This window comes from Panthera onca, chromosome D4 (assembly GCF_046562875.1).
Source record: "Panthera onca isolate mPanOnc1 chromosome D4, mPanOnc1 haplotype 2, whole genome shotgun sequence".
Lineage (NCBI taxonomy): Eukaryota > Metazoa > Chordata > Mammalia > Carnivora > Felidae > Panthera > Panthera onca.
In genome coordinates, this window is record NC_138351.1 from 940,149 (window position 1) to 952,246 (window position 12,098).

Consider the following 12,098-nt stretch of genomic DNA (forward strand, 5'->3'; position numbering starts at 1 on the left):
TGGTTGGTCATGGGGCTCACATGCACCAAAGACAGAGGCCATCTTTTCACGAAGGTAAAAAATCTTCGGCTGTGGGCACTCTTGGTGCATCTGGCAGCTGTCTGGCTGCTGATATCATTAGGTGACGCTGAACTCGATTAGATCCAATGGGGCCAATAACACTAGGTTCTCATAGTCAATGACCATGAGTAGGTGGAGGTGGAAAATGCAAGACAAGTTAGTTAATGGAAGAATTCAGAGATGAGGTAGGGAGAGAGAGCTGAACCAATCTGTGAGAAGCAGCCTAGGTACAGCGGGGAAATTCTCATAAAGACGATCAAGAATTTTCCTCCTTCATGGTCTCAAAACAAATAGAATCGATTCTATCTAGATGGGAGGCATTCGTGTGGAATGATTCTGCCTTAATGCAAGGGTTATTCCTGACTACTGAGACTTTCCAGATCCTGCTCTAAGGATCTGGTACATGCCAATCTAAAGAAATCTACTTATCTCTATGTGTTCCCTGTCTGTCTGTCAGCCTCTCTCACTCTCATAGGGGTACAAGTTTTTCTTTTCTTTTCTTTTTTTTCATTGGTGGTTATGGGGTTTTTTTTTTATTACTTATATTTTTTAATTTACATCCAAATTAGTTAGCATATAGTGAAACAATGATTTCAGGAGTAGATTCCATAGTGCCGCTTACCTATTTGGCCCATCCTCACTCCCACAACCCCTCCAGAAACCCTCAGTTTGTTCTCCATATTTATAAGTCTCTTCTGTTTTGTCCCCCTCCATTTTTTTATATTATTTTTGTTTCCCTTTCCTTACGTTCATGTGTTTTGTCTCTTAAAGTCCTCATATGAGTGAAGTCATATGATTTTTGTCTTTCTCTGACTGACTAATTTCACTTAGCATAATACCCTCCAGTGCCATCCACGTAGTTGCAAATGGCAAGATTTCATTCTTTTTGATTGCTGAGTAATACTCCATTGTACACAGATACCACCTCTTCTTTATCCATTCATTCATCGATGGACATTTGGGTTCTTTCCATACTTTGGCTATTGTTGATAGTGCTGCTATAAATATAGGGGTGCATGTGTCCCTTTGAAACAGCACACCTGTATCCCGTGGATAAATGCCTAGTAGTGCAATTGCTGGGTCGTAGGGTAGTTCTATTTTTAGTTTTTTGAGGAACCTCCATACTGTTTTCCAGAGTGACTGCACCAGCTTGCATTCCCAACAACAATGCAAGAGAGATCCTCTTTCTCCACATCCTCGCCAATATCTGTTGTTGCCAGAGTTGTTCATGTTAGCCATTCTGACAGGTGTAAGGTCGCATCTCTTTGTGGTTTTAATTTGTATTTCCCTGATGAGGAGTGATGAGCATTTTTTCATGTGTCGGTTGGCCATCTGGATGTCTTCCTTGGAGAAGTGTCTATTCACATCTTTCACCCATTTCTTCACTGGATTCTTTGTTTTTTTGGGTGTTGAGTTTGGTAAATTCTTTATAGATTTTGGATACTAACCCTTTATCTGATATGTCACTTGCAAATATCTTCTCTCATTTTGTCGGTTGCCTTTTAGTTTTGCTGATTGTTTCCTTCACTGTGCAGAAGCTTTTTATTTTGATGAGGTCCCAGTAGTTCGTTTCTGCTTTTGTTTCCCTTGCCTCCAGAGACGTGTGGAGTAAGAAGTTGCTGCGGCCAAGATCAAAGAGGTTTTTGCCTGCTTTCTCCTCGAGGATTTTGATGGCTTCCTGTCTTACACTGAGGTCTTTTATCAATTTTGAGTTTATTTTTGTGTATGGTCTAAGAAAGTGGTCCAGGTTCATTCTTCTGCATGTCGCTGTCCAGTTTTCCCAGCATCACTTGCTGAAGAGACTGTCTTTATTCCATTGGATAGTCTTTCCTGCTTTGTCAAAGTTAGTTGGCCATACGTTTGTGGGTCCATTTCTGGGTTCTCTATTCTGTTCCATTGATCTGAGTGTCTGTTCTTGTGCCACTACCATACTGTCTTCATGATTACAGCTTTGTAATACAGCTTGAAGTCTGGGCTTGTGATGCCTCCTGCTTTGGTTTTCTTTTTCAAGATTGCTTTGGCTATTCGGGGTCTTTTCTGGTTCCATTCAAATTGTGGTATGGTTTGTTGTGGCTCTGTGAAGAATGCTGGTGTTATTTTGATAGGTATTGCATTGAATATGTAGATTGCTTTGGGTAGTATCGACATTTTAACAATATTTGTTCTTCCTATCCAGGAACATGGAATCTTTTTCTTTTTGTGTGCGTCATCTTCAGTGTCTTTCATAAGCTTTCTATAGTTTTCAGCATATAGATTTTTCATCTCTTTGGTTAGATTTATTCCTAGGTATTTTATGGGTTTTTGTGCAACTGTAAATGGGATCGATTCCTTGATTTCTCTTTCTGTTGCTTCATTGTTGGTGTATAGGAATGCAACCGATTCCTGTGCATTGATTTTATATCCTGCCACTTTGCTGAATTCATGGATCAGTTCTAGCAGTTTTTTTGGTGGAATCTTTTGGGTTTTCCATATAGAGTATCGTGTCATCTGCGAAGAGTGAAAGTTTGACCTCCTCCTGGCCAATTTGGATGCCTTTTATTTCTTTGTGTTGTCTGATTGCAGAGGCTAAGACTTCCAATACTATGTTGAATAATGGTGGTGAGAGTGGGCATCCTTGTCTTGTTCCTGACAAGGAACAAGGGGGAAAACTCTCAATTTTTCCCCATTGAGGATGATATTAGCGTTGGGTCATTCATATATGGCTTTTATGATATCTAGGTATGATCCTTCCATCTGTACTTACTTGAGGGTTTTATCAAGAAAAGATGCTGTGTTTTGACAAATGCTTTCTCTGCATCTATTGAGAGGATCATGTGATTCTTGTCCTTTCTTTTATTGATACGATGAATCACATTGATTATTTTGTGGATATTGTACGAACCCTGCATCCCAAGTATAAATCCCACTTGATTGTGTGGACTAATTTTTTAAATGGGTTGTTGGATCCGTTTGGCTAATATCTTGTGGAACATTTTTGTGTCCATATTCATCAGGGAAATTGGTGTTTAGTTCTCCTTTTTAGTGGGGTCTTTGGTTTTGGAATCAAGGTAATGCTGACTTCATAGAATGAGTCTGGAAGTTTCCTTCCATTTCTATTTTTTGGAACAGCTTCAAGAAAATAGGTATTAACCCTTCTTTAAATATTTGGTAGAATTCCCCTAGAAAGCCATCTGGCGCTGGACTCTTGTTTTTTTAGGGGAGATTTTCAGGTACAAATTTGATTCCATTACTGGTTACGGGTCTGTTCAACTTTTCTGTTTCTTCTTGTTTAAGTTTTGGTAGTGTATATGTTTCTAGGAATTTGTCCATTTCTTCCAGATTACCCATTTTATTGGCGAATAATTGCTCATAATATTTTCTTATTATCTTTGGTATTTCTGCTGTGTTGGTTGTGATCTCTTTCATTCTTGATTTTATTTATTTGGGTCCTTTCCTTTTTCTTCATCAAACTGGCTGGTGGTTTATCAATTTTGTTAATTCTTTCAAAGAACCAGCTTCTGGTTTCATTGATCTGTTCTACTGGTGTTTTTTTGGTTTCAATGGCATGAATTTCTGCTCTAATCTTTATTATTTTCTGTCTTCTCCTGGTTTGGGGTTTTATTTGCTGTTCTTTTTCCAGCTCCTTAAGGCATAAAGTTACGTTGTGTACCTGAGATCTTTCTTCCTTCTGTAGGAAGGCCTGGGTTGCTATATACTTTCTTCTTATGACCACGTTTGCTGCATCCCAGAGGTTTTGGGTTGTGGTGTTATCATTTTCATTGACTTCCATATACTTTTTAATTTACTCTTTAACTGCTTGGTTAGTCCATTCATTCCTTAGTAGGATGTTCTTCAGTCTCCAAATATTTGTTACCTTTCCAAATTTTTTCTTGTGGTTGATTTCAAGTTTCATAGCATTGTGGTCTGAAAATATGCACGGTATGATCTCGATCTTTTTGTACTTACCTAGGGCTGATTTGTGTCCCAGTATATGGTCTATTCTGGAGAACGTTCCATGTGCACTGGAGAAGAATGTACATTCTGCTGCTTTAGGATGAAATGTTCTGAATATACCTGTTAAGTCCATCTGGTCCAGTGTGTCATTCAAAGCCATTGTTTCCTTGTTGATTTTTGATTAGATGATCTGTCCATTCTGTGAGTGGGGTGTTGAAGTCTCCTACTATTATGGTATTACTATCAATGAGTTTCTTTATGTTTGCGATTAATTGATTTATATATTTGGGTGCTGACACATTTGGCACATAAGTGTTTACAATTGTGAGGTGTTCTTGGTGGATACACTCCTTGATTATGATATAATGCTCTTCTGCATCTCTTGATACAGTCTTTATTTCAAAGTATAAATTGTCTGATATAAATATGGCTACTCCAGCTTTCTTTTGTTAACCATTAGCATGATAGATGGTTCTCCATCCCCTTACTTTCAATCTGAAGGTGTCTTTAGGTCTAATGTGTGTCTCTTGTAAACAGCATATACATGGATCTTGTTTTCTTATCCATTCTGTTACCCTATGTCTTTTGATTGGAGCATTGAGTCCATTGACGTTTAGAGTGGGTACTGAAAGATATGAATTTATTGCCCTTATGATGCTTGTAGAGTTGGAGTTCCTGGTGGTGTTCTCTGGTTCTTTCTAATGTTTTCCTATTTTTGGTATTTATTTATTTTTATATATATTGTTTTCATCTTTTCTCCCTTCAGAAAGTTACCCTTAAAATTTCTTGCAGGGCTGGTTTACTGATCACAAACTCCTTTAATTTTTGTTTGTCTGGGAAACTTTTTATTTCTCCTTCTATTTTGAATGACAACCTTGCTGAATAAAGAATTCTTGGCTGCATATTTTTCTGAATCAGCACACTGAATATATCCCACCACTCCTTTCTGTCCTGCCAAGTTTCTGTGGATAGGTCTGCTGCAAACATAAACTATCTTCCCTTATAGGTTAGGAATTTTTTTTCCCTTGCTGCTTTCATGATTCTCTCCTTGCCTGAATATTTTGTGATATACCTTGTTGATGGTCGGTTTTTATTGAATCTAATGGAGGTCCTCTGTGCTTCCTGGATTTTGATGTCTGTGTCTTTCCCCAGGATAGGAAAGTTTTCCACTATGATTTGTTCACATAACCTTTTTACCCCTATTTCTTTCTCTTCCTCTTCTGGGACCCCTATGATTTTGATGTTCCTTTTTAATGAGTCACTGATTTCTCTAGTTCTTAAATTGTGCTCTTTTGCCTTAATCTCCCTCTTTTTTTCTGCCTCATTATTCTGTATAAGTTTGTCCTCTATATCGCTGCTTCTCTGTTCTGCCTCATCCATCCTTGCCACTGCAGCATCCATCCATGATTGCAGCTCATTTATACCATTTGTAATTTCATTCTGGCTATTTTTTATTTCTTTTATCTCTGCAGAAAGGGATTCTAATCTATTTTTGACTCCAGCTAGTATTCTTATTATCATTATTCTAAATTATGGTTCAGACATCTTGCTTGTATCTGTGTTGGTTAAATCCCTGGCTGTCATTCCTTCGTGCTCTTTCTTTTGGGGTGAATTCCTTCGTTTTGTCATTTTGAAGGGAGAAAAGGAATTAATGAGGTAGAAAAATTGAAATTAAAAAAATTAAAATTAAAAAAGCATTAAAATCAAAAATTAAACACACACACACAAATCAAATAGATGAAGCTAGATCCTAGGTGTGTTTTGGTCTGGGTGTTGAAAGTGGTTTGACATATTAGAGAAAAATAAAGGGGGGAGGGAAAAAAAGGGAAATCGTTTGAGAATTTGAAAAAATGGAATACCCTGAAGTAGACTAAAATGAGATGATGGGGGTAATATAGAATTTGAAAAAATATACACAAAAGTAAATAATATAGTATAAAAAATTAAAGAAAAATATTTTCAATAAAAATTTTACAAATATGAAATTTTTCATTTTCTGTATTTAAGAAAAAAGAAAAGAAATGAAAAAGAAAAAAGATTTTAAAAAGGAAAAAAGAAAAGAAAAAGAAATCATTTGAAAATTTGAAAAAGTGAATATGCTGTAGTAGACTAAAATAAAATGATGGGAGTAAGATAGAATTTGAAAAAATTTACATAAAAGCAAAAATATAGTAATAAAAATTAAATAAAAATATTTTTAAAAGAGATTGAAAGTAAAAATGAAGTTTTTCTCTTTCTGAATTCAAGAAAAAGAAATGAAAAAGAGAAAAAAATAAAAAGAAAGAAAGGAAAGGAAATTGTTTGAAAATTTGAAAAGGTGATTACACTGAAGTAGACTAAAATAAAATGATGGAAGTAAAGTAGAATTTGAAAAAATTTACACAAAATTTAAAAATATAGCAATAAAAATTAAAGACAGATATTTTTAATAAAAATTGAAAATAAAAATGAATTTTTTCTCTTTCTGTATTCAAGAAAAAATCATAAAAGAGAAAAAGGAAAAAGAAAAAAAGAAAAAAATTGAATAGATGAACCTGTTAACAGATTGAAGTAGGACTGAAATTGTTTCATTTTCCCCTAGAAGTCAGTCTATGTAGCTCTTTATAGTTCATAAATTAAGCCAGGCTTGTGCTCTTGAAGAGTGAAGTTGGCCCAGTTGGTCAGGGCTCAGTGTAACAGTTCCGCTCTTCACTAGATTGTGCTGTTAACCTACTGGGGTGAATTGTTGCGGTGCTCGTAGGTGTGTATGCGCTTGCGTGGGAGCTGTGAAAATGGTGCCACCCAGCAACCCAGTCTGTTCTCCTGGATCAGTAATCGCGCACTGGTCCTCCATCTTCAGCTCTCATCCACTCCCCACTTTTTCACTCTCTGTGAAAGAGGTACAAGCAGTACCTCTCTCCTGAGTTTTGTCTCAGATGCAGCTGTTTTACCTAGCCCCTTACTTCCAAAGGACTGCAGCTTTGACCCATTCCGCCCCTCTGTGGGAGGGTCTCACTGAGCAATGGCCGAATGAGCAATGGCCCAATGTCAGCTACACCCAGGAATGCCCGCTAGACCCTGCTGTTGCCCGTGCCCTGAGACTGCGGCCAGGTGCCAGCCCACCCCAGAAAAAGTTCGTGAGACAGTGTAGCAGTAGTGTTTCAGGGATTATGGAAAATCACAACACACATCTGGTACCAGGCTTCACCCTTAATGACCTTGCCCCAGCACCAGTGAATGTGGCCGCCTTCTGGGGTCTGCTGGAACCAAGTGGCTTCAACAGTCTCCATCAAATGTCCTTCCAGCAGTGGAACCACTTTTCTCCATGTGGCCCGAGAACTTCTGGGCCCCATTCTGTTCCTGGGGATTCATCTTTCCCACCAGAGCACCGCCAGGTATCCAGCTGCAGAGTTGCAGCCTTTGCGCTCCCCTTGTTTACAGTCTTAATGGAATTTAAACTCTCTCCTTTCTCCTTTCTCCCTTTTTAGTTTAGTCCCTGCAGCTGTTTCCAATTTTTCACTTTCTCTCCAGCTGCTTTTGGGGAGGGGTGCTTTTCCCGTATGCTCCCCCCCAGTCTCCATCCTCTCTCTATCTGCAAAAGGGGTTCCCCTATGTTTCGCGGCTTCTCACTCCCCAAGTTCAGCTCTCTGCACTTCATACCTGATGAATTGTGTGGTTCAGGTTGTGCAGATTATTGTTTTAATCCTCCAATCAGTTTTCTAGGATGGTTTAGTGTTGGTCTGGCTGTATTTCATGGACATGAGACACACAAAAACTTTCATGCTGTTCCGCCATCTTGGCTCCTCCCTCAAATTTTGCTTTTCAATTAGAGAGTAAAATAGTCACACTGGGAACCAGGTATTTCATTATATTTGGACAATCCTAAGGACGATCAGAACCCTTCTTGCTTTGAGTAAATCAACACTCTGCACATACTTAGCTAAAGAAAGGACAACAATTCATTCACTTCCCAATCGTGTTGCTCCTCATGACTTTCCTATCATAAATGTCCAAGCAACATGCAGCCACTTAGTTTCTGCTGGGCTTATGAGGCTCCCATCAACACAGTTGGACACAGAGTCCTGGGGACGGCCTCCAAGACCAGAGGCAAAGGGATGACTCAGATGTTGCTAAAATTCAACAAACCAGGAAGCACAGAGTCCAAAGACATTTCACTTTTTAACACTCTTGTACCAACACTAGTGCTCCAGTTACCACTGTTCCCAGGGCTACCAAACTTCAAAAATATGAACAACGTGCTGATAGGAAAAAGAAACTATATATAAGATGGACTACATATAAGCTCACAAAGCTTGAAGCAGGATCTTAACAGGGCTTCCAGGAGTCAGTCTAAGACCCACAGGTCCTATTAAATAAGAGTTCTTGACATTTTTAAAAACAACTTTAGTGAAATAATTCACACATCATAGAAACACCTATTTAAGTCAGTCAGCTCAATAGCTTTTAGTATCTTCAAAATCCTTCCTTCTTGACACTATGAACCCACTATGTTCGGGTTTACATCCTGTCAACATTGCTCTTTCTGGACCAAGCAGCACAGACAGAACCCAGAACTTGATATGGACAGCTGTGGCCACAACCACTTCAGACTGGTGGAGAAACCTGCCCTGTGGTTCTCAGTCTTCAGGAAGAAATGCAGTTCTTCTGAAGTTCCCATCAAAAGCCCCATGGAAAAGCTATTGTTTAACCACAGTATGAAAGAACCCAATAGGAAGGAAGAATCCACCAATGTCCCATGTTTACTCACATTTGTGTTTGGGCAGCCAGGACACCCAAGCACAAGGAGCCAGAAAAACAGCCTCTGCACCTTCCTGTCCTGGTCCTTTATGGGGACTCTAAGGTTCCAGGCAGGAGGTGGACATGGGAGATGGGGTGTAGGTGAGCAATGGAGGAGTGGGGAGGGGCAGGAAAGAGGGGAGGGGTGGTAATTGGGGATGGGGTAGGAGTATAAAAGGGGGGTAGGGTTAGGGAAGGGGTGTGTCAGGAGAAGAAGGGGGTCAGGGATAGTATCAGGATCAGATCAAGTACAAGAGGGGAGGGGGGAGGGTCAGACAGGTTAGTAGGTCAGCAGGTCAGTAAATCACTAGGTGAGCAGGACACAAGCAGCAGGTTAAGGGGACTCTCAGGAGCAGGTGGAGCAGAGGAAGATCCTTCTTCTTCCAAGCCCTCACCTGTCTGGGTGTTGCTTTAGCAACCCAGAGCCTTTATACTCTCTCTTGACCAATCAGCTGCCCTCACCCCTGGTAGAGCAATATGGACACCCTGTGTGACCTCATTTGTAAAAAGCTGCTTCCTAAGACCAAGCCGGAGGCATCACAATTCCAGAGTTTAGCCTCTACTACAAAGCTGTAATCATCAAGACAGCATGGTATTGGCACAAAAACAGACACATAGACCAATGGAATAGAATAGAAACCCCAGAACTAGACCCTCAAACGTATGGCCAACTAATCTTTGACAAAGCAGGAAAGAATATCCAATGGAAAAAAGACAGTCTCTTTAACAAATGGTGCTGGGAGAACTGGACAGCAACATACAGAAGATAGAAACTAGACCACTTTCTCACACCATTCACAAAAATAAACTCAAAATGGATAAAGGACCTGAATGTGAGACAGGAAACCATCAAAACCCTAGAAGAGAAAGCAGGAAAAGACCTCTCTGACCTCAGCCGTAGCAATTTCTTACTTGACACATCCCCAAAGGCAAGGGAATTAAAAGCAAAAATGAACTACTGGGACCTTATGAAGATAAAAAGCTTCTGCACAGCAAAGGAAACAACCAACAAAACTAAAAGGCAACCAACGGAATGGGAAAAGATATTTGCAAATGACATATCAGACAAAAAGCTGGTATCCAAAATCTATAAAGAGCTCACCAAAGTCCACACCTGAAAAACAAATAATCCAGTGAAGAAATGGGCAGAAAACATGAACAGACACTTCTCTAAAGAAGACATCCAGATGGCCAATAGGCACATGAAAAGATGCTCAACGTCACTCCTCATCAGGGAAATACAAATCAAAACCACACTCAGATACCACCTCACGCCAGTCAGAGTGGCCAAAATGAAGAAATCAGGAGACTATAGATGCTGGAGAGGATGTGGAGAAATGGGAACCCTCTTGCACTGTTGGTGGGAATGCAAATTGGTGCAGCCACTCTGGAAAACAGTGTGGAGGTTCCTCAGAAAATTAAAAATAGACCTACCCTATAACCCAGCAATAGCACTGCTAGGAATTTACCCAAGGGATACAGGAGTACTGATGCATAGGGGCACTTGTACCCCAATGTTTATAGCAGCACTCTCAACAATAGCCAAATTATGGAAAGAGCCTAAATGTCCATCAACTGATGAATGGATAAAGAAATTGTGGTTTCTATACACAATGGAGTACTACGTGGCAATGAGAAAGAATGAAATATGGCCCTTTGTAGCAATATGGATGGAACTGGAGAGTGTGATGCTAAGTGAAATAAGCCATACAGAGAAAGACAGATACCATATGGTTTCACTCTTATGTGGATCCTGAGAAACTTAACAGAAACCCATGGGGGAGGGGAAGGAAAAAAATAAAAAGAGGTTAGAGTGGAAGAGAGCCAAAGCATAAGAGACTGTTAAAAACTGAGAACAAACTGAGGGTTGATGGGGGGTGGGAGGGAGGGGAGGGTGGGTGATGGGTGTTGTGGAGGGCACCTTTTGGGATGAGCACTGGGTGTTGTATGGGAACCAATTTGACAATAAACTTCATATATTGGGGAAAAAAAGCCGCCTCCTGCCTGGTGCACCACCACGTGCCATCCCAACGACAGTTCCTCTCTGGAAACTTGGCCGACCTTCTGGTTTCTGGGCCCTCCCAACCCAGCTCCCTGTCACCTCCTCTGAGTGCTCTCTCCTTCCTTTCTGAACTCCCAACTTCCATGGGCAATAGCTGAACAACCGAGAAAGCAAAGGAGGACAGAACTGCAAAAACAATCAAATACATAAGCAGACAGGAAGGTTTAACCCTCTCTCAGTAAGTCAAGGCAGATAGAACATCCATAAGATAGAGATCTTGATAGTAAACCATCTGAATCCCACAGCTATATCTATACATGTGTCCACATGGACATAACACTGTAGAGGACACACTCACGTCAGGCACAGTTATAAAAATTCACCCTATTCATTATGGCCATAAGGGAAATTTCAAAGGAATGAAATGACTTCAGAGGAAGGAAATCATACAAAGCATGTTTTGGTAATAGAATGTGCTAGAAATCACTAATAAGGAGGTAACTAGAAATTCCCAAACGTTCAGAAATTGAGAAGTTCCTCTAGAAGTAGAATATGAGTCAAGAAATCCCAAAGAAAAAGAGCTATATTTGAACTGAATGATAGGAGCACAATAAAATTGTAATAAAAAATGTCTCCTCGCCTGGAATGTCCTGGAATATTGGTGTGAGAAGATTGTCTGGTCCCCACATCGTCTCTAATTGACCTAGACATTTTAATGCCACAAACAGCGGTAGCTCTGTCACTTATCTGTGTGACCCTCCTACCTACTGGCGTGGGCTGTACATAATGAACTTTACAGGAGGTGGGGGGTAGGGGGAGATCCAGCTAACTCACAAGGGATCTCCTGCAATCTCCAGGAATGAGAGCATTGTAAGAGATATAGTTCCTCAGCTTTTCCCCTGGGGGACCCGGGACAACACCCAGACTGTTGGCAGCGCCAGGTGTGCGGGGCAGGGAAAGCCAAGCAGGTGGGCAGGGGCCAGGGACCCAGGTGACTAGACAAACCTCCTGTGATCATCTCTCCTGAGCTCTGTCCTGAGCTGAGCTTCCTAAATAGTTTCTCTACGTGATTGACTCAATGATTCCCCAACTGAAAATCACTGCTCTAAATTCCCTCACTTTTATTTTATGTAAATTTACTGTAACAGGAACCACTCTGGCACTGCTAAAATAGCAAAGCAAAGGTTCCAACCTAAATATAAAGAAACCATACAAAACAACCAAAACCAAAACAAAGCAGGAGTGAAAAACCAATAGTGTTACATTCCCTTTAGATCCTGCTGCCTGCCTAAAGAGCCCCAGTGTTGGGTTGTCCTGGTCATACAAG